The following is a 24,192-nucleotide window of genomic DNA, read 5'->3' as shown; positions in this document are numbered from 1 at the left end:
AGACACACTTGTTGATCAAAGTTTCAATCAGGGTCTGTGCCTGCAGACTACCCCCCCCCCCTTCAATAAGCCAGTTCCACTCTGCGCATGATCAGAGAAAGGTCATTGGAACTTAAGTGACATGGTGGTTTAGAATTTAATGAGATAAGCACCAACTTTGATGTCTTGATTATTGATATATTCTTTTGAATTGTGTTTTTCATTTACATCCACAAAAAACAGCAATGCATCCACGAACGACTGGTCTTTCACAGTTTGTCAAGTACATTGTACAATATGCTATAATATGTCTTCAAAGTGGAAATGCAACAAATACCTTCATAGAGTGTTCATTGATGTGCTATTCTAGTCACCTGGTCTATTCAATTTCTTCATCCTGCTATGTAAGGCATGCTTACGTAATATCTTGCTTTGAAATCTGCCTAGATTAAGATGAAAGAAATGAAACTAAGGTCATTTGACATAAATTGTCCTTGAAGTAACTACGAGCTGGTCTATACACACGGATATTTTTGCCGTTGAAAGCACTTCAGAATACCCTAGACAAACTACTTTGATACGTTTTCTAAAAAGATAAATGTTAACTAAACATTTGAAAGGTTGGAGGAGTGACAACATTTTCTAAATGTTGCATTTACCACTTTAAATGTATCTACCCAACACTTAAAATGTTGGATTCAGCTTTATACAAGGTTGGATGTAACATTTGGAAAAGGTTGTCACTCCTCCAACCTTTCAAATGTTGATTCAACATTCGATTTTTTAGAGTGCCGGATATGCTAAAATGAAATAAATGAAATACGGATCCTTCATTTTAAAGCAGCTAAGAGCATTAAACAGAATAGAAAGTATTTTCACAGTGTTTTACCAAATTATATTGTTCCTATTAAACAAAATGACAAAATAGGAAAACCATCAGTGAGTTAAACCACCCTTTCACACGGTTAACAAAAATCGTAATTTGACTGATGATTCCAGTGAAAAAGTGTGAAACCAAACTAGAACAAGATTAAAATCACGAACGCTAATCACAGTCACGATAACAATAGCAATCATTACAATGATGATTCAAGATTCACGTGTGAAAAGGCTCAAAGTCACATCAAGATATCAATACCAATTCAAAGAGTAATGGACTCATTATAAAAAAAAAATATTCATTGATTAAAACATATAAACAGCGCGTCAGTTTCATAAAGCGATCGTGCATCGCAAGCTTGTTTTGAACACCAAATGTATTGATTATTCCAATTTGTGTTCAAAACAAAAGTTGATTATATGGATATGGACGAGGATTTCGTTACCGTGACTACTAACGATTCAATTGGAAATCTTGAAGATAAATGGTCAAAACAAAATTCAACAAAGGACCCTGTATGATAGTTTAATACAGTCATTGCGATAAAGCAACATAAAAGCGTTTTGTTTCTACTAGTTCATTGCGGTCGGAAATGAAGGAAGATTAAAGTGGCCATGGCTTGTCTTTCTTCGACACGTTTGACCCATGACAAAAACAGACAATAAACAACAACAACAGCACAGACCGCCTGCGTCCTTCTCGGACCTACGTCATGGCGTATGATAAGCATGACATGCATAAAATCAGGTATACCTTCATAACCAAGGATAGGTGTTAGTCAACACGTACCTATCAAGATCTCTTGTCATGCCTGTAATATAGCTATGGGCCCGAACAGTCTTTGAGGAGCTTAGAAGTGGGATCACAATTCCTTTTAACATGTTTAATAATAATAATAATAATAATTATTATTATTATAATAATGATAATAATGATACTAATGATAATGATAATAATAATAATATGGACCATTCATATAGCGCAGCTACTATATTAATATTTTCCACTGCGCTTAACATTTTGGAATCATGCATTTTTATTACTCCGGCTGTAGCCGAACCGCTTTATACGCGCTCAAGCATTCGAGGAATTTCTTCCCATCAGGTACCCATTCACCTCAGCTGTGTTGAGTGCAGTACATTGTGGGTAAATTTCTTGCTGTGAGGAAAACACGCCATGGTTGGGAATCGAACTCATGTCCCTCAGATTAAAAGACACAAGTCGTAACCACTAGACCAAGACCCCCTGTCCCGTCGTTAACGGTTAGTATTTATACATTTTTTCCTATTTTTATATCTATTTGTCTTAACTCTATTCATATGTGTTTCTTTATTATCTTTATGTTTTGTATTGAATACTTTCATTTATTTTTTTATTTGATATTTACTTTATTTATTTATTCATTTATTTATTTATTTATCTATTCAGTCATTTATTCGTTTATTTATCTATTTACTTATTCAATCATTTATTTATGTATTTATTCATTTATGGGTTCGTCCTTATAATTTCTGACAAGAAAGTAATGACTTTGATGTGTGCCCAATTATCGACTTGTTAAACCTCAGTTCGAGTCATACCTTAGATTGTCGATAAAGTAAAGTTAAACATAATTGTTTAGAAGTTTAAACAGCTTATTGTTAGAGTGATCGGCTTAAACAGCGTGTTATCTTTTCTCTGTCATTCTGATGATAGATGAGAAAGTGTCAACCCATTCGATATACAAGGTGTGCTTGGAGGACAGTCGATCAAAGGTAAAATTTTGAAACCCTGGGCAGCCGCTGACAAAACTTATCTAACAATGTCACGACATTTTTATAATGTTTTAGTGCGTGCCTTATCTGATGCAACTAAAGAAGTGATAGTGTTCTCGGGGTGTTGCTGAGATGAACAGAGGCATGGGGGGGGGGGGGAAGTATTGCGATAGATATGAGCACTTGGTATAATTGTATAGAAAACACAGCAATTGTCAGACGTGTTTGCCTAAATATTTTAGACAATGACAGCACAAAACCACCCTCCTTCTTACTGGAAAATTCTGGATGTACCCCTTGTACAACTGTCACCCTATTTCTAAACAAGGGCAGATGCGTGGGAGGTTTGGGTGACGTGTCGAGAGGTACAATTCTGTAGAAGTAAGGCGACACTTTGAATGGCAGTTTCAGGAAGCAGCGGAGAGTGCAGTGCTTCATTTTTTTCCTTATTTCGTAAAAATATAGATATGATACAGGGCAAGGGAAGAGAGGGGGCATTTACGCTAAGGTATTTTTTTTTGTCAAACATGTAGCCCCTTTTTAGGGGGTTGGGGGCTTATCTATCAAAGTTATGCAACTCTGCAACAAAAAACTATTGTCCCTACATCACTTATTCATATTAAAGCTCATATTTACACGTATATTGCTTTTGTGTATGTGAGGGGGGTAGTCAGCCCATCCGGTAATCTGTAACGAGCGCCCTGCAAATGTTATTATTATTTTAATTTATATTAAAAAAAAAGAAATAATAATAATGGAGGGCAGAGCACTTCTAAAATAATTTCAGTTTAAGGACGGCACTTATAAAATGCACATGTAGTCAAATAATACCTTTAATGACTTCGATATTATAATGACATGTATTTTAGGTTCCTGTACCATTTTTGTAACCAGGAAATCCCCCATTAAAATGTATTCGTGTTTGTTTTAAACTCTTCAACTTTTATGATTGCTTTACGTTCATCATCATAAACAATGACATCATGTACTACATGCGTAATTCTTGTGCTGTGCAACCGCATGTCACTGTCCAGTTACACATACTGAACCGAATCCAGATAGAACAAAGCTATAACATTATATCCAATGACATACCCTCGGTCGGTTTGGTGTCGGTTTCGGTGGTGTGACCGGCTATAGCATTTAAAGGTAAATTGCCAATTCGTCCACTGCCAACTTGTCCACTAACCACATGGTCTACCTTCATTTAGTCTAATACCATTTCGTCCATCAACATTTCGTCTAACAACCATTTGGTCCAATAACCATTTGTCCAATCACCAGTTCGTCTATTACCATTTCGTCTAATAACCAGTTGGTCTTATACCCATTTTTTTCCTTCATTTTGCACAATTGACACTTTAGTTAATTAGACCAAATGGTATTTGGACTGAATAGCTATTGGACCAACTGGTTATTAGGCGGAATGGCATTAGACTACGTGAAAGTAGACCATATGGTGAGTGGACGAACTGATGGTAGACCAAATGATAGTAGACGAGTTGGCAATTGAACGAGTTGGCATTAGACGAATTGGAAATAAACCCATTTGAAAAGGACCTCACCGTGGCCTAAAACGTTTGACGTTGATTAATTCAAGAGTGATTCATGAATCTTCAACAAACCACATTTTGAGCATCATGGTTTAGCGGAATGTAGACATAGCGGTGTCGAAACCGCAGTAAAGAGTAAGAAATGACACTTTTCCAGGGTTATACATTTTAGTCATCTTTGTCAAGTGTAGAAGGCAATTGTTATCATTGTTTTACCTAGATGCAAGCAGGTCTAATTTGACATCCGCCTCTCTACTATGTTGTAGAAATGAAGCCCTAAAACGATTTGCACCTGAAATCATTTATTTAGTGCTTTAAGAAAGAGGAATAAGTGACCGGTAAGACCATCCAGTTGTTTTCATGCATGTGTTAAAATCATTGTGCCCAGCAGAAATCATATGGTGATTTTTCGGTCACATCTAAGTTTCCGAGATCTTTGAAATTTCCATCCATTAACTGTTGCTATGATTTATTTCACTGGCGTACAGATGGGACGGGGTGGGTTGGGCGCCATGACCCACCCCCCCCCCCCCCAAAAAAAAGTATTCATGACCAAAAATAAAAGGAGAAAGGGAATGAAAAGGAAAGGAAAGAAAGTATGTGAAATATGATATCGTTTTATTAGTATTTTTTTCCAAAATCTATTACAAAGAAGATTTTTGCATTAACTAAAGAGTTCAACATGATTACTTGCTCGCTCACAGCTTTTCTGAAATCTTGCCCCAATACGCCATGTCTGGCCCTTTCAATGTTGGGGCTCGTTACGTCACAGATTATAGCTCAAGTTAAAAAGTAATTTGAAGAGGTGCCAAATACAAAGATGACGATATCTAATTTAATCAGTGTGTACATAATTATACTCGTTGAACACATTGATTACAGTGTAATCAATTAGGTTATTTATTTATTTTGTTTTATTTATTAGTGCTGTTTAATTAACTGACAATCAGATCCATTATGAAATAAAACTAAGCTGACACCATGGATCCGACATAGGATCCATGCTGATACATTTACCTTACACTACACCCATCCTATATGTAAATCTCTATCTCATACACAGTGCAATTAAACAGCAGAATGACGAGACTTGCTGGCGTTGAAATATTGGTAAAACTTAGGTTATTTACAAAATGAATGGTACATTCCATGAGCATTAACTATTTGCTATACCTATACATTTTCAAGGGTATGCTAAAATAGTTTGATTGCGGCCATATTGATGCACTGCGTGGAAACGTATGGTGTGAGTTGGCGAGAAGGGCGGCGTCATTTTACCCTTTTGAACCTCTTCCCCTTCTTTCCATAATTTCTCTATCAAGTTCATTCATCGGTCGGTTATGGCGTGGTGACTTAGTTCAGTTGCAGTGGTTGTGAATTAAAGACACAGGTTAACACAACAAATGTCTTATAAAAAAAGGGAAGTCGATTCATTGGATAATATTCAATATAAATATCATTATATTAACACCCAGTAGGACAAGAAAAAAAAATCACATCCGTGACGGTACTGTCAAGATACCTGCAACTAAACTATCATATATTTTTTTGGAATGAATTGAATTAAATTGTTTTCGTTATTTTATTTTTCATCCTTTTTTATAGAACTACGTAACATTTATTCGGGTGCAATTTTTTGAAGGCTTCATTTCCATATCAGAGACACAGGTAACGACAAATGTGACTTTCCAGTTCATATATATATATATATATATATATATATATATATATATATTCATATCCCTCTTATGAATACTCGTGAGTATGTTAGATAAACGATTCGTCAATTCGTGATCATGTGACAAAGAATAATTTCAATAGGAAAACACAGGCCTAGAGTAAGACTAGGTCCGGCAACATTAGATTTGGTCGAGATTGGTTAAAAATCAGCAAGGACTAGGTTCACAAAGTTTACATGGTTTAAGAGGGATATAAAACAAATATATCAGGCTTTGAGAAAGTATAGTGGGAATTATCAATCCTTGGTTGGACTGGCAATGTAACTATTTTTCCCGAGGGGCGAAGCCCCGAGGGAAAAATAGAAATATATATACACATATATACATATATATATAAATATATATACATATATATATAAATATATATACACATATATACATATATATATACATATTTATATATATATATATATATATACACATGTATTTATATATACATATATAACAATCAAAGAAAAGAAGAGAATAAGAGGGGTGTTTGCAAAGAGAGACAAAGTCGGGCCTTCAGACCAAAATAAGAACTTAAAGTTCATTGACTTTTGAGAATCGTGAAGTAGGTCCATGATTCTTGCAAGGAAAAGTCATTTCAGCATTTCCTGTTTCCTGAACAAGGGAATGGCGTGATAAAAGGAAAATAAGAGGGAAAATCGGGGAAGTGAGTGAGAGAAGGAGAACGAGAAAACCAGGTATACAGAGGGAGAAAGAGAGAACCAGACGGCCAGAGGGAGAGAGGGGGGAAGAGACAGACATACATACAAACTTACTTCTAAGTATACTTATGGACTTAAAACTTAAGTAAGAAAAACAAAATGTCCACGCACATAATCCAGAAGCATGTGTGACATGTATAAATATATCAAAGCTCCGTCTTTCTCCCCCTTTCTATCTATCTTTCTCTCCCTCTATCTATCTATCTCTCATCCTTTCATACCCCACCCTCCCTCTACCGCCCTCTCAATTCCCCATCCCGTTGTTTTACTATAAAAGCGTTTTTTTACAATTCATGTTAACGTTTTTCTTTCTTTGTGTTTTCTCTTTTAATTCAAATTTCTATATTTGAAGTGTCTCTGTCAGCCTTAACTAACATAAATCTTGAATAAAAAAGGTTTCCATATTTTTTTTAAATAAACATGATATCAATACCATTGTTTTACTGTAAAAGCGTTTTTTTACAATTCATGTTATCGTTTTTCTTTCCTTGTTTTTTTTTTCTTTTAATTCAAATTTCTAAATTTGAAGTGTTTCTGTCAGCCTTAACTAACATAAATCTTGAAATAAAAAAAGGTTTCCATATTTTTTTTTTTATATAAACATGATATCAATACCGTACAAGTATATAAATAAATACAAACTGATGATTGCATTGGGAAAAATCGCGAACAGGACGATAAAAAGCAGGAGGGGCCTACAAGATAATATCGGCGTTTTTAAAAACATTTGACGTTCTCTACACAATAAAAACATTAATTTTTTGCAACGCTGTTTACTAGATGAGCCCTGCAGTAGTTGCTTAAACGGTTTAAACAAGTGTTTGAATTTCAAAACTTAAAAATGAAAAAACCAAAATGATATTCAGTTCTAAATGAAATGAGCATGGGTGTTTAAACTGTTAAACACTTCTGTAAGTATATAGCGTTGTTTATATAATTTTAAACATCGTTTTCACCGTGTAATGCATTTCGGGGACCTATCCCCCCATCGTATTGACAATAAATGCATAATAAATGTATCACTCATCATGATTATGACAGTTAAAAGTGAATAATTTTCGTGTCGGTTGTTTAATTGCTTCCTCTTTTTAAATATACGCTTCTTTTGCCATCAAAATCATCGCCAATCGTTATATATCGTTAGATCTTATGATTATATTTGAAGATGAAATATAATTTTGCAATTTGGCTTTATTTGTTTAAATGAAAACTTAAATATAAACAATAGATGAAAGAGAAGTCGTAAAAGCAATTCAATTTCGAACAAGGAAATCATTTCGAGGAAAACAAATCTGGAAACAAAATCATCTTGTCATTGAGGCCTGGATTCTTACAATTTCTACTAATTATGATTAAAAACTTTTAAAGGGTGACACCAGTCATTAACTTTTGTGTATAAATGACTGTTTTTGTATTTTATATGTTGTTGTTATTTTTGTGAGTCTACACAATGGATAAAATCTTACTCATATTGCAATTTTGTTTAAGATGCAAATGATATCCAAGATATAGTATACATTTAAGGGGAATCCAACCCAAATAAAGGATTATTTTTAGGGGGAAGATAACAATCAGACAAGTTGATACATGTAAGTTTGAACTATCGGAAATAATTATAATAAGAAAGTTATGATTTTTTTAAGTTGTAAAAATCGGTAATCACTATACCCATGGAGACTTCAAATTGGCCGCATTTGTGATGTCAAAGTGATGTAGGTAAGAGCTACTCTTCCACTTACTGCAATGTATAAAATAGCTAAAATGTCATTAAAAAAAGTTGTACTTCAAATTATATTTCTCTGTCATGACGACTTAAAACAATATGCTAACTGGGTTATATTTTGATTACTGCCCCAGGGGAATAGGTACTTAACAAACCCCCAATCCTGATAATTAAGTACATGGCCTATATATGCCTTTTGTCTTTAATAATTTACTTACCCAGTTGCCAATTTGAAATTAACATAGTCTTAGGGATTTCAATTTTAAAACAGCCATAACTTTATTATTGCTTGCCCGATTTCTTTCAAACTTTCACCATTCTGTTTTCCTTTTTCTTTTTCCTCTTTTCCAACACTGACAGCAATATAACCAAGGTTGGGTTCCCCTGTAACGATTTATCATAGTATTTGGGAGAAGTTCTCTTATTTTGTGAAGAATGCATTTGATGATTGATTATATTCGTGAAGTGTGACGATAAACTCTTACCAGTTTATTTCCTTATAGTCGAATTAAATAAGTATATATGCAAAGAAAAGTATAGGCCTGTACGATCGAGGCCCATCAGAGAGAGACGCCCCCCCCCCCTCTATCTCTCTCCCTCTCTCTCTTCCTCATCTCTTTCATTCTCGTCATCCTCTTCTCATGATTACTCCTCGGTTCCACTTCCTCCTCCATTTATCTTCTTTTCTTCCTCTACCATCAATCCTCCTCTCATTATTTTGTGTGCACCCACTCCACTCTCACTTCTCCTTTACGCATCCATATTGCGATCTATCCGAATATCTGCTATTCACCCTTGATTCGGATCGCGGCAATATCCAAAATCAACTCTTTAAAATATTGATGCAAAACTACCATTTTCATACTCAATGAATGTCTAAACCACTATATTTTATATGATAAAATCAATTGTGGATTCCTTGCCAGTATAACAACATGAAAAACACAGAATATGGTGTTGATTTTCTGGCTGTAAAATTGGTTAAACAAAAACAAGTTATTTGGGCAACTACAGCTGCCAATGGCACGACACGGCTATGGGCAACTATAGCTGCCAACGGCTCTGAAAGAGTTAATACTATCCTTTTACCCCCTTTTGAAAAACTCTCCCAAACGTAATGAATAATGTCAAACTAGTTGGAAAGATGTTGAACTTTCCAATGGATTACGAAAGCTGGAAGTTGCTGCCACATGCACGATAATGTGACAGGTGTACGAAATGTCCTACTTTATCATGTTTATTCATACCATTTGCTAGCTGGCTAGAAACGCAGTTGCAAAGCCAAATACAAATACATGCGAGCTTCATCCAAAAGCAACTAATAGGCTTTCTCATTAAATTAAATACAAAAGGTTTAGCAATTAATACCAATTAAGTAACTTACCGAAATTGATCCACGAGCGTTGTAGTCCCACTCCAGCTAAAGTTAGTACTGAGTCAGTGAACGAGTGAGCGGGACACACACACGAAGGTCACGGGGGACGGGCCGCGCAGGAAGCTCGCGGATGACGAGGCACGGTGGAGCAGGGCTCGCTGCCAGAAATTGAGACAAGAGGGACGAGTTATTGTAAGAGTAAAAAAAATCCTTGTGTTATGAAAGGTTTTATTTTCCTAGCTACATCTGCCAAGTTCTGATCGAGGGAAGGCCTGAAGGAAAAGAGTAAGGGATGGGGAAGGGAAATGAGAGAGAGTCATGGAGAACTTGGAAATGAACTGGAGAAAGCGAGAGAGAAGCTGGGGATGGCATGGGGGCGCTGGCATGCCTGAAATGGAGGGAGAAAAACGAGAGGAGGTAAAAGATAGGAAGAGAGATCATGAGGATGAATTGAATAAACTTGATTTTGATTTTAAAAAAAGAATAAACACTTTAATTCAGGGAATATTTTTTATTTTTTTATTATTTTTTTTTACCAGCGCACCTGTCCGACACTGCACTTTTTTTTAAGTTGATGATTTCGACTCCCATGACTCCGGATTATCTTTACACTCTCTTCATCAATTATAATTATTTGGGAAGCATTAAAAACAGACAAGATACTATTATGACTTGTGGGGTCGCTGTGGTCTAGTGGTTATGACTCTCGTCTTTCAATCTGGGGGACGTCGGTTCGATTCCAAGCCATGGTGTGTTTTCCTTCAGCAAGAAATTTACCCACATTGTGCTGCACTCAACCCAGGTGAGGTAGATGGGTTCCCGGCAGGAAGAAATGTAGGCAGCACGGCTATAGCCGGGGTAATACTAATAACAACATTATTGTAATGCGCAGTTGAGTATATACAGAAATTGCGAAATATAGGTGTACAATTATTATCAATATCATTATTATTATCATGACTTGATAAGACCATGGATCAACAAATGGTAATTGTTTAATTAGTTCGCCATTTTTTTTCTTGCCAGTAATAGCCCGGGGATGGTCAGCAGTGAAATGTAACTGAAAGTAACCGAAAGAAAGAGAGACAAAAGGAAAACAACCAGATCATCTCCAACTCACTAAAAATAGTAATGACATAGATTATGCTGAACTATGACTAATTACAGTCATAGACGAAATGTCAAAGAATGAATATAGCATATGATGTACAGTCACAACAATGAAACCTAATCCAAACCAAGTAATCGTATGTCATTGGAAATAATGTTAAAATCGGTTTGGAGTCAGTTTCGCATGTGTGACTGACGCATGATCGTATGAGCGGGAAACATTGTGTTCAATTTGTTACGAATTTGACAGGATTTTATTCGTATATTTTGTTTTGTTTTCTATTGCTTTATATTTCACTATATATACATATTATTCATATTGAGCCCCCCCCCCGAAAACAAATGATTAAAAAAAGTTTCGCAAAGACATGCAGTACTGTAGGGCACTGGGGTACCAAAAAAGCTATCTATCTAGATGTCACGAGGGCATGAATACTATCATTTCAAATTGAACCCATATTCTTCGAATTTAGATACAAGAACTTCAAACAATCAAATACATGTCCTACACTTCGTCTTCATTGATCTGGAGTTTTCCGTCCTTGATCTTATCAAGTTAAACGATCATGATCACGTGATGCGTGACGTGTATATTCCAAGATCGAGGGAGAGTGTGTGGCAGGAAGTTTCATGTGAATTAAATTGAACATGTTCTTCAAGCTACGACTAAATATTACACATACACATCGAATATCTTACTCATACACATCTTCAGTATCGATTAATGTACAACAATGAAACAACTCTTGTGAGTGTGTCATGCCTGCGATGACAGTCTTGATGACTGAATATGGACCTGTACATTTTCGTTATCTGACGTTACTGAGAAACCCATTTCATGTGAGCTGACTTTGTACCGAGAGACTAAATTCGCGTAAAAACGTTTATTGACGTAATCGAGAAACTAAATTTACGTTTACTGACGTTACTGAGAACCCAAATTCGCCTAACTAACATTGCTGAGAAACCCAATTCACAATAACGAACTTTACCGTTTACTGACGTTACTGAGAAACCCAATTCACGTTAACTGACGTTACTGATGAACCCAATCCACGTTAATCAGACACAGAGTGGTATTGCTTATATGGTAGTTTTATGAATGATGCTTCCTTTTTATTACTAGAGACAAACAAGTAAATAACAAAGGGTTCAAATTCATAATTTTATAAAGCATTGTATTGCTAACTAATTACATTTTTTGTATAAAGAAAAAAAATGTGATTAAGGAAACGGTTTACTATAGCCTACATCCTTTCTGATGTGAGGGCCTCCTTACAAATAAACACTTGGGTTCTCTTGATCACAACATTCATAATACTTCTGCACGAAAGCATGACGTAAATTGTCAGCATAAAACAATGATTTGATAACTCATATTGTTTACATGCGAAGACAGGGGCGGTTGCTTAGCATTCGTGACGATGCTATGAGGTTTACAAACATCAACTGTCAATCACACACCTTCAACAATCCTTGACCTCTACAAGCCACGCCCAAATTTAATCTAGGCAGTGTTCCGGCTGTTGTCTATGTTTTCGTTCATACAATAGTTGTAATCGCCTGATAATCACTCAGATAATAATACATCGGTGAGGGGGGGGGGGGGCTGTAGCTAGCCCCATTTTTTACAAAAAAAGAATAAGGTTTATTTAGTATACAGGTAAGTTTCTTGACATCCAATTCCAAGATATAGAAATGAAACGTCATTCATTCTTATTCTAAATTGCATTTGCCCATACAGTTTTATAATTGCGTGTATATGTAAGCCTATTTATTTGGTTATTTATTAATTCATTTCATTTTATATCTATTTATTATTAATCTTTCGACATAAATTTCAATTTATGTATGTGTCCACTCATTCATTTGTATCCTTTTTATTCATTTAATTTTCCATCAGTTCGGGCACTCGCAAGTGTTAAATCTGACTTTTACTCAGCCTTCCACTAAATGCTTTAATTTCCTATTATGCCTCTGTTGATAGAAGACTTTATTCCAAATGTCATAGTTCTGATATCTTTACTGCTCATGTCATTACTTTCGTTATCAATCGAATACGATGCTTGGTGCAGTTATGCACGGATGTTGTGTGTTCTGATCAGTAACGTAATAAGCCGAATTTATGAAGGGGCTAGACATGTCATGAGGGGCAAAATCTCCTAAAAGCTGCGCGCGAGCTAAGCGAGCGAGAAATTTTTTGTTTATCACAAGGCTCTAATTTTGTGAAAGATTTTGACAAAATATTCAGAAACTGATATCACATTGCACCCCTTTTCCTCCACCTTAGTCCCCTTTTTTCCCTTTTGTTTTCTTGGTCATGAAAATTATGGGGGTTCCATGGCCCAAGTCCCCCCCCCCATCGGCACCTCAGTGGTCTTGGGGTAATCGAACTGCGTTTGCACTCTAAAAGAAGGTTTACCCAATATTGGGTAAAATGGGAACATGCATGTTGGTTGGGTAAAAAGATACCAAATATTTTGTAAATTTTACGCAATGATGCGTTGAAATTTACCGTAAAACATGCAATTTGCCCTTTTTACCCAATATTGGGTAAAATTTTACTCAGTGTTTTAGAGTGCATCGCTTATGCCAGTGTTTCTCAAATTTAAATATCCGAAAACCGAACACTGTCCTTTGAAAGTGAATTGACAGGCAGTGAAAGGTGCTGAAGCTGCCAATATAATACATGTTACTTGGATGGATTTATACTTTACTTCACAGATTAGCAACTTTTTTTTTTTTTTTTTCCTCTTCCTTTGTATTCTTACTTTAATTTGGTTGCGCTGACATCCTCAATTCCAAGATCGATTAATCCCCTACTCAAATCTTTGAATCTATAAAAAGAAGAAATAAATTAAAGGGAGAAATAGAGAATGATCAATAGCGGTGTAATTGTTTTAGTTCAGTCCTAATGAGAAAAAAGGGTAAACCAATAGCAATTGTGGCATATCGATTGCACGTGAATGGGGACCCCTCAAAAGTACAAGTATATAGGAACATCTCAAGATCTGGAATAATGTTTCATTTAAGCCCTCTGCTTCAAATTTCCTATACTTTTTATATTCCCCACTATAAAATAAGAATTATGTCTGTTGCAATATTGGGGTGGGTTTTACTCTGACTGGACTAGGCCTGTTGCGCAGTATCAACGAAACGAAAACAAATGATTTAACCCCCCCCCCCCCCCCCCCTGCACGATGAAAATGCTATTTGAATTGGAAACAGTGCGGCGGTTAACTTCTACATGAACTTTTGTTGTAAAACAACCATGCCTAATTAATTGAAGATTAACTTGTACAAATCAAACCTTGTTGTCTATTCAGTTTAAACGCTTGTTTCAACTGTTAAACCACTTATGTTAAGTTCATATTATAAACAGCGCTTCATAAAAACTTTAAGCTTTATTTAGACCTTTAAACATTCTGAAACTTCCCATTGACCTCAGCCAAGATAGTTGGCCTTCTTCCAAAATGCCTGAATCAAAGGAACTTATCACCAAAGGAAAGGGGGATTATGTAATCGTACCTCACAGTTTTCACCAGGGATGAAGAATTTTGGATTTATTTCAAGCCCACTACCTCATTCCTTCCCTGTCATTTGAATTTATTGTCTTTTTTTTTGGGGGGGGGCGGCGGCTTTGGCGTATTCTATTTTACACCTTTGCGACGGAGTGAAAAAAAAATCGGTACGTATCCTGTCATCGTGTGTGTCTAACTCAGAATCCTATCGTGAACATCGTTGTATACATCACCGTAAGTTTATACCATTACGGTGAGGGGTCCGGGATGCGTCCGGCGCCGTCAATCGACTATTACAAATGTTTAAACCCTGAAGCCTTCTAGATTGGTTAATGAATATGAAACGTAAACGGCAAATATTTTATTAGTTCATTTCAGATTTCACATTTTGCCCTTCTACATGTTCTACGAAAAAGTATAAAATGTGACTATGGGCCTCCCTATTGTCTCCTAGCCAGAACCGTGAAGCCCCCAGTGATTTACGGTTCCGCCTTGGATGAAGAATGCGAGAAGTTTTTCATTTCGTAATCTGCATTGGCGGCATGCAATACTGAATTTCAAACTATAATTTAGGTGGCATATTGACCATGTTGGCAACGAAATATAACGAGCATTTAGGAGCAGAGGGGGGGGGGGGGGTTGCAATAAATACGCGTACAAAAAACGTAAATAAATAAATAAATAATTACATACATAGTACATACAGTACATACACACACACATATATGTATATATATAAATAAATGAATAAATAGACAAATAAATGAATAAATAAACTTTAAATGATTATGTACCTAAAAAGAGAGTTCATAATAATTGTACGACTGAAATCTGGATAGTCTGGTTAAACATTGTACGTTTGACGTTTAATCCTGCCGGGTACCCATTCACCTCAACTGGGTCGGGTGCAGCACAGTCTTGATAAATTTCTTGCTGAAGGAAAACATGTCATGGCTAGGATTCGAATCCACGACCCTATGTTTGAAAGGCGAGAGTCAGAACCACTAGACCACGTCGCGCCCACATATCACACATCAATATAATAATCTAATCATGCTAATTAGTTTATTACTTATCCGATCTATGAATTCTTTCCGACGTTTAAACTCAATGGAAAGCCTTCGAAAATATGGTAGATAATAATGTAAATATTATATAAACACTGAAATTCAATTTTATCACTCCGATCTTGCAAAAAAGTATTAGCGTCCGTTTTTGTATTGAGTGGGTCTTTATCATGTTTGTTAAAGCTTTCCTTTTCGTTTAGTAAACCACTGTAGTGACCTCTCTTTTCTCTGTATTTTTCTCTTTTTTAACAAAAAAGCCCTTCAGAATTTATATTGAGCAATTACGAAATTACAAATCATAAAAGCGATAGGAAGAACCGTGTTTTAGTACTATAACGATTTTTTTGGAGGGGTATTAACTTTACCAATAAAATCAAGTTTCACATCGCATGTTTTCAAAGAATGAAGATGTCATTTCTTTCTTATATTCTTTCTAATTTGCTATGAAAACGTTTGAAAATATTGTTATTTTTTTCATCTCAACATGTTTTGAATAACGTAAATTGCCGAATCGAGAAAATATGATATACAATAATCATGAGCTATATTTTGGTGTAAAGTTTCAACCTTCGAGATTCAAGCGCGAAACGCAATTTGACCCGAGAAATAATTTCTAGTTCACAAGGAATCGAAATCTTTTTCATCAGTTTTCATTCGGTCTGAAAATACGAGTCTCGTATGACACATATCAATTTGCAGCAACTCACAAACATGATAAACTCGATTTGATGAATACATCTGTAGGCCCCCTCGACTGAACACCTGAAAAGCTTGATTATGACTTTGCAGTTTTTACATAGGCGATTTGTTACTAAGTTCACGACAGGGGCATCGATCCCTGTTTCGGATTGGGTTAGGGGTGGGGAGGGGAGCAAAAGTGAAAAAGTCAAATATTTCAGCTTGTTCTACGTGTCATATTATAACACAGAAATTTGCGTGGGAAATGTGCCGAAATATATGATAATTTTGTGTTTTTATAGTATTTTTATACCAAGTTTGATAGATTTATAGTGCTTTCCAATGGTTTCTTAAAACACATATTTGCATTGCATATTATAATTTTTTAAGTTGCCAACATTATTGGGGGGTGGCTAAATCAATATCCCCCGATTCCCCCGATCGACACCTCTGGTTAAAGATGTTGATCTCACAATCCTGTGGCCGCAAGCATTTTAGTGGTGGTGCCGTGGCCGAGTGGTCTAAGGCGCCTGGCTATACATGTAAAGTCCGGGGTTCGATCCCCGGCCAAGGCACCTATGCCCAGTGCTTTTTTATCCTGCTTTCAAATAATAAAATGGAAATGCTATATGCATTATTGGTAACTTGGTGTGCACACTTATTTGTAAAAAAAAAAAAATATGGGGGTAGCACCTTAACCTTTAATAGTGTTGATGTTTGAAATGTAAACTTTAAAAATATACAAAAAGTACCTAAATGTCCACCATCAATCAGTTGAATGGTTGATTCTATACAATATGACTGGAGGGAATAGTACTTGGGGTGGGCAGAGAGGGCTTTATATACTGCCAATAACATTACATTATAAACGACACAGTCAAACAATTTTACTAAGGCACGGTTTTTTGGAAGCATTTAAATGTAGGGACGTTGAGTTTTCTAATTAAATGTCACAGTGGACTTTATAAACGTAAGTAAAAATAAGACACAAATATAAGTTTTATTGTATTCCTGAATTTCTTGAGAAGATATACCAATGAAAATGCTGAGCAAATAATTAAAGGATTTGCAATGTATTTATGACATGGATGATCTCATTTTCATTGTCGTGATTGTGCCTTTGATCCAAGAGAGAGTGACAATTAATAAGTCAGATTCAGATTCGGATTCAGATTTATTTCCAACAGAAATGACAAAAATACCGATACAAATCAATTTCATACATTTATAACAAATATTTACGATACAAATCATTGTCATTATAATTATATTAAAAACATCAATGATAATTAACATATAAAGATATATACAAAATATGGTGCATTTTGTAGACAAATTATGATATATAATTTAAATAGAAACAAAGGTATATGTGGAAATGGGAAATTCACTCAAAAGCATAGCTTGTATAATGTGAACCTCTCTCAAGGAAGAGAAAAGAGCAGAAAGAGAGAGAGAGAGAGGGGGGATAAAGAGAGACGCAATGGTTGCTATTTGCCTACGGATACTTACTGAATAGATTAAAAAGAACAAGATAACCCACAGAACAAGACAAAACTAAAAAAGAGTAAATAAAACGAAACAAAAAACAGGACGACAAAAGGAAAAATAAACATAAATAGAAACAGGACAAATTGCGACAGAAAATATGATTGCGACAACAAAATGATAATGACTAATAAAAATAACTTGATGTCTGAGAGGAGATGATAGCGAGCGGGAATTAGTAATGAAGACCTCGGTAGGATTTAAGTAAGAGGTTTTTCAGTTTTATTTAAAAAAATGTATGGAAGGGCTGTTTTTTATGTTATTGTCGAGGGAGTTCCAAAATCTAGGGCCATCGAACATAAATGTACTCTTTGCCAATAAAGTTCTAAAACGGGGTAAATGGAATTCGTTAGATTGCCTAGTAGGGTAATTATGAAAAGACCGATTAAGAGGAAACATAGAATCAAATACACGAGGAAGGGTATTTTTGTCAAATTTTAACATAAATTGTCCTAAATGAAATAAGTATAGGTCGCTTATCTTCAGCAATTTGCTATAAAAAAAAATAGTGGGTCCGTGTGTGAACGAAAAGCTGAATTATGAATAATACGAAGGGACTTCTTTTGCAGTAATAACAGTCTATCTAAAATGGTTTGATGAGTGCTGCCCCAGGCAAGTATCCCAAAATACAAGTAAGGTAAGATCAAAGAAAAATATAGCATTAAAAGTGACGACGACGAAAAATGATATTTCAATTTATTGATAATGCCAATATTTCGCGAATATGTGGCACTTCCAGGAAAGCTTATTATCAGCGGTAACACCGAGAAATCTAATGAATGTGACACTTTCTAAATTAGTGTCATCTAAAACAATGTCCATGGGAAGTGTATTTTATTAAAATCAGACAAACAAAAACTGACATTTTCAACAAAACTGAACGAGGAATAACAAAGATATGACAATACAGACATTCTGTGCTTGTCTTATGCAATGCGCTACCTGATGATGTCATCATCTCCCACTTATTTTTTTTCGTATTTTATTATATAAAACAATTATTTTCCCCCAGAGAGGTATTGGTATAGGATTAACTACTGATTTGTAGTGTAAGTAAAATATTGCTTGAACTTATTTTTGTTTCAAGGGAAACATGATTTTACCTATATACATGGGTGAGAATATGAAATAATTATGATGTATGTTATTCAATAAGAACATAAAGAGAGTCACATAAAATTGTTAGCATAACTTCTGCAGAAACACGACGGCATACATATAGCTGTTTTCACAAACACCGATCATTGAAATTTGTTTGTTGAATTTCACTTCATTTATTGAAATATGACCGTCATGATCATCTTAAACCTTGGGTAATCTTTTAACATGTTTAAGGTTCGAATCTGTTCAACTTCATTTCCTTGATTCAGATATTGACTTAGTAAATTTAGTAAGGATAAATCTATTTTGAGATCAGCTATACTTCATGAAATGCCAAAGAGTCAAGCTTAGATTAGGATGTGTAATATCGATCGAGGGTTGATTGAACTTTTTATACCCCCACACCCCCTCTATCTTTAACCGTTTATTTATATTTCTATTTCTGTCTTCTTCTTTCTCTATATACATCCCCTTGCCCTTCCCCTCTCTCTCTCTTTCTCTCTCTCTCTCCCTCTCCCCGCCCCCTCTCCTTCATCACCTCTGCCTTTCTCTCTGTCTATAATTGTATGTACATAATTCCTCTGTATCTAGCCCCCCCCCCCCCATATGCGTCAAGGCCTAGCTCTCCCTCACTCGGCCCATCTGTCTCCTCTCTCTATCTCTCTCTTGCTCTGTCTTTTCCCTTTCATTTTCTTTTCTTTCCATCTCACATTTCAAATCTAGTTTTTCTATTGATCTATCCTGCTCTCATTCTACACATATGGTATTTAAGCCATCTTATCCTATGTGAGTATTGATGATGCCCCCCCCCCACACACACACAAACACACAAAAAAAAAACGATTCCATGAATAAGACAGCAATATCATGTGTCACTTTTCATTACCTATTTAGATCAATCTTATTGCTTAATCCCCCTTTCCTTTTAAGATTAAACGATCCCTCATCCTCATTATCATTGGTTTCCTTACATCATTATCATCCATCCTCTCTTTGTAATATAATTCTGAATTCTGAAATGTCAAATGAAAATGTTCGTGCGTGGAAAATAACGTTTCGTTGCAGTGTTCAAATAAAGCTACACTTCCAATTGTTTAAAGGGTAAGTTTGATATCCTTTATTGTCCACGGGTACCAGTCCTGGAATGAAACTGTCGTACTCCAAAAAACTTTATCTCAAATAAGCAACGACGAAATATAGGCTATATGTTAATAAGGTGCCAAAAACGCATGACTGAATTTAAACATGCGTGTCAAACAGTCTTTCTCTCTCTCATTCCCCTACATGTGTAGCTACGTCAGTAACTGTAACGGTAAGAAATGTGATACTAGTAGCTGTTGGAGTTACATCAGCTAAGAGAGAAGTGAGAGGGGAAGCTTGATGGCCCGGTTTTAATTAAACGGATACCGAAGCATTTGTATTGTTACGTAATCGGTGTGAATAACTTCTGTGATGTATCCATGCCTTTCAATCACCCTGCTCAGTCAATTCCAATTGCGCAATGATGGGGTTGGGGACAACGTCTCGTGAGCTTTATAATGATTTTATTAAGGGCAAAAAAAATTCATCGTATTTTTACCTTACATTTTTTTTTTAAATCAAATTCTTGGTGAAATCTGGCTGATGCAACATGTCACACGTCAAATTGGTGATGATATTGTTTATAAATGAATAAATATTGATCTTGCTCGCTTTGCTCAATCGAAAGATTTTCCGAAAACCTTGCTCTGTTTCAAATACTTACTCCTGGGGCCCGTTGCATGAAACTTTTTACCTAAGAAAACTCAGGTTGTTTTTACCGGAGTTTTTGTCCTGTGTTAAAGTCAATGGAAGAAATCAGACTAACCTTAGTTTTCTCAGGTAAAAGTTTTATGCAACAGGCCCCAGGTGACCCATTCTCCCATCACAATTCTGCACTATGTTTTTTTTTTGGGGGGGGGTTTGTTTTTATCCACTGGTCAATTTTCTCGTTGTGTAATTTATTAACGTATTAAAATGTTACAATGGTTACTACGTCATCGTACTCTTTAGAAAGTATCTTGAATGTACACTTTTCTGCAAATCTAATTCTAAGAATCTATCATCCCAAAGTGCAATATTCTAAGGCATATATATACAACTACCAAGACAAATACACTGTTCAAAATACAATCGCACTTCAGTATGCTCAGCTGGTCTTTCATTTCACAATGTTGCATTTGTTTCAAATAGCAGCGCTTTGTATCCTCAGGCAGAAAAAGCGCTTTATAAATCCAGCTATGATGATGATGATTATTATTACTAAATATTGTTCTTGAATGACCGTCGAAAATATTAATTAGGTGTGATTTTGTGGAAAGATTTTTTTTATTTTTAGACTTATAAAGAGTCATTCTAATCTTTATATAGAAGTGTCCTTTAGTTGGCGTCCAAATTATTGAAATACATAGGATTTGAAACAATGGATGGTATCTGAGCCAATATGAGTGGGGGTTAATCTAATCATCGGATATCTCTGACATGACAGTTTAGTTTTGGTTGGCCTACAAGCCCTACACCCTGGATGGATCTAATGTTAGGTGACACTACGCAGTATTCGACGAGTACGAGCATGTTGATGACAATAATGATGATGGTGGTGGTGGTGATGATGATGATGAGGGTGATGATGATGGTGATGGTGATGATGGTGATGATGATGATAGTGATGATGATGATGATGATGAGGGTGATGATGATGATGATGATGATGATGATGGTGACGATGATAGTGACGGTGATGCTATTACACGAAATGTACTGAAAATGGGGTATTTACCTTTAAAAAAATCTACGTTGGTTTTCCAAAGGTAGACTGACATGGGAGTTAAGGGTCAGTGAATAAGTCTCCGACTTTGATCCACGAGGTCCGACAACAGCACTCGCGTCCTTTGGTAAGACGTTTATCTACATTTGCCAATCTCCACCCAAGGGTAGTAAATGGGTTCCAGTAGGAATGCGCCCTATAAGAGTAGCCGTGCTAAAGCCAGGGTAATATTCAGCCCTCAGAATCACTAGCGTTATATTAATGAAGCATATTTATCATCGTTAACCCCAACACACCCACACACCCAACCATACCCCCTCACACACACATACACACACCCTTGTGGTTGCCCTTGTTGTCCGATCATGCAAATGCCTTTGATTATAAAACACTTACTCCCAAAACACATACAACCAAAGAAGTCAAACATGTCAAACTTCATAACCAGTATTGATGACGTTAATGATATATGGGGCAAACCACTATGATCACGATAATACGTTGAAGCAGGTTTGGCCTTTTCCTTTTATTTTTGTCTATTAAAAAAAACCCTCCTGGGCCCCGTTGCATAACAATTTTGCCATAAAAAACTCCTACCAATTTTTTTGTCAGATTTTTAATGTGTAATTTTCAATGGCATAATGTTGTTTGCCCGAGTTTTCGTTTTATTTGCCAGAGTTTTTTAAGGTGAAAGTTTCATGCAACGGGTCCCTGTTTTCGGTGAACTGTAAAACAATTTAATATATTCTATCAAGGTATCCACTCTTAACCGTAATCACGTCTTTTTTTTCAAACTGACCTTCGAATTTTTAGATCAATTTATAAGCGTTTATATAATTTATGTATGTTGAACCTTTTTATGTGAATACTTTTTTTAGTTATTGGTGAATGGGCTACCCTGTCAACGAATTAGAAAATAAGTAAATGAATATATAAATATTGTCGATTCCCATTGTACATAATGTTAAAACCACAGAGAATGGCGTGTAACCGCGTTATAAATATTATTGCCTATTTTGACATCAGAGTGAAATTATGCGTAACATTCTCCTTTCTGCTTGGTTGCATTTTTGTTTTTTTATTGGACATGCATGTCTTTTCATATTTTGAGAAAATTTCTCAGTTATTATCAGCAAGTTGAAATGAAAGCAACGAGCAAACAGTCCAAAGAAACACTTACCACAACTGAATTTGAACGATGACGTCACCAAAGGGGATACCAGAGGGCACAACCCGAAAAAAAAAACGATTTCAATAAAAATCCGTAGACAATGACACAAATACCTTCGTGTTATGGACCAATAAGCGCGTTATCAATCCACCTTTTCAAGCAAAGCCAACCCATCCATGTTGTGTTGTTTATGAGCGAGGGGGAAATACTGAAAGTTTTCCACGAGATCGGATTTCGGTTGCCCCCGAACTGAATAACCGATTGGAAACATGATTCACAAACAGGTACGCTATACGGATAATGTTTGGGCTGCGGAACGCACGGAAGCCGACTTTACTTCAAGTGACTCACTTTATTGCCATGGTTACGGGGTCCCCATACTTTGCGTTCACCCGTTTGTTTGCGTCGTCTTACTTCCTCTAAACCTATTCCTTGCGACGCTCAACGCCTACCCTCTGCGGTGAGGTGGTTTTTATCTTGCTGACTTTCCTCGCCAAAGGGGCGACCTTAGGGTTTCCCCTTGCACTTCCCCTCTCTTTATTTATACGCCACCTGCCCTCTTCTTTTCTCACACTAACCCCCTCTCTCTCTACACTCCTCTCTCCCTATCCCCTTTCCTCTCTCACCCATCCCCTTCTCCATATAATGCGCCCTTTACCCCTTCACTCGTTCTCTCCATCCCCCCTACCTCCTCACTCCCCATTCTCCAACCAACCCCCCCCCCCTCTCTCTTTAACACTTGTTCTCTCTCTCTCTCACACCCCCTCTATCTCCCTCAGTCTCTATCCCCCTCCATTTCTTGTCCATCCTGTCTCTCTTTATCTCTCTCTCTTTGTCTCACCACCCCTCTCCTCCCTCCCATGCCCACTCCCTCTATTCCCCCCTCCCTCACCGCCCTTTCCCCTCTCACACCGGCACATCGACACACCCACCTACACATAAACCTCAGATTATTATTCCCCATATTCCCTATAGGCTATCAGCCTACCACTCAATACTCTTTAAACATATTCAGGGAAGGTATGATATTCAACGCGTTCCAAAAAATACAGATATATGTTTATTTGGCGTCTGGAGAACTCATAGGATTTTTTTTTATATTATACAATGACACACCTTCGGACATGTAAGGGATTGAGTGTAAACTATTTGCCCCAAATATTTGATGCAATTTAAACGTATTTACAGTAAATCTGAATAGGTGTGTAGAGAACAAAAATAACATGAAAAACAATAACTTTTAAATTTACGGATACTACCCGCAATATAATGCTCATAAAAAGACATTCTATGCGAATGATGCATCGGAGGGGGGGGGGATGAGCCACTCTTGGAAATACTATCGGAAACTTTGGTTGACACTTATTTTATTATTCACGTATAGCAAAATATATAAAGTCATCTCCTTCATCACACTTCATCTTCATGAACATCACGACAGTCTCCGAAAAATGACAGGTCAGAACTTATATCCAATCTCGCATCGCCCGACACAGGT

General features: G+C 36.2%; 1 long non-coding RNA gene across 1 annotated transcript; it reads right to left on the bottom strand.

Annotated features, from left to right (window-relative positions):
- Positions 1-309: 309 nt before the first annotated feature.
- Positions 310-22,927, bottom strand: LOC135157188 (uncharacterized). Its single transcript, XR_010296238.1, has 4 exons — positions 22,704-22,927; positions 13,595-13,660; positions 9,723-9,871; positions 310-422 (listed from the first exon to the last, which is right to left on the bottom strand). It is a non-coding gene; the product is annotated as an uncharacterized LOC135157188 (long non-coding RNA).
- Positions 22,928-24,192: the final 1,265 nt, after the last annotated feature.

This window comes from Lytechinus pictus, chromosome 17, assembly GCF_037042905.1.
Source record: "Lytechinus pictus isolate F3 Inbred chromosome 17, Lp3.0, whole genome shotgun sequence".
NCBI classification, from domain to species: domain Eukaryota; kingdom Metazoa; phylum Echinodermata; class Echinoidea; order Temnopleuroida; family Toxopneustidae; genus Lytechinus; species Lytechinus pictus.
Note: the sequence above shows the minus strand (reverse complement) of the source record. Positions and strands in the feature narration are given on the sequence as shown.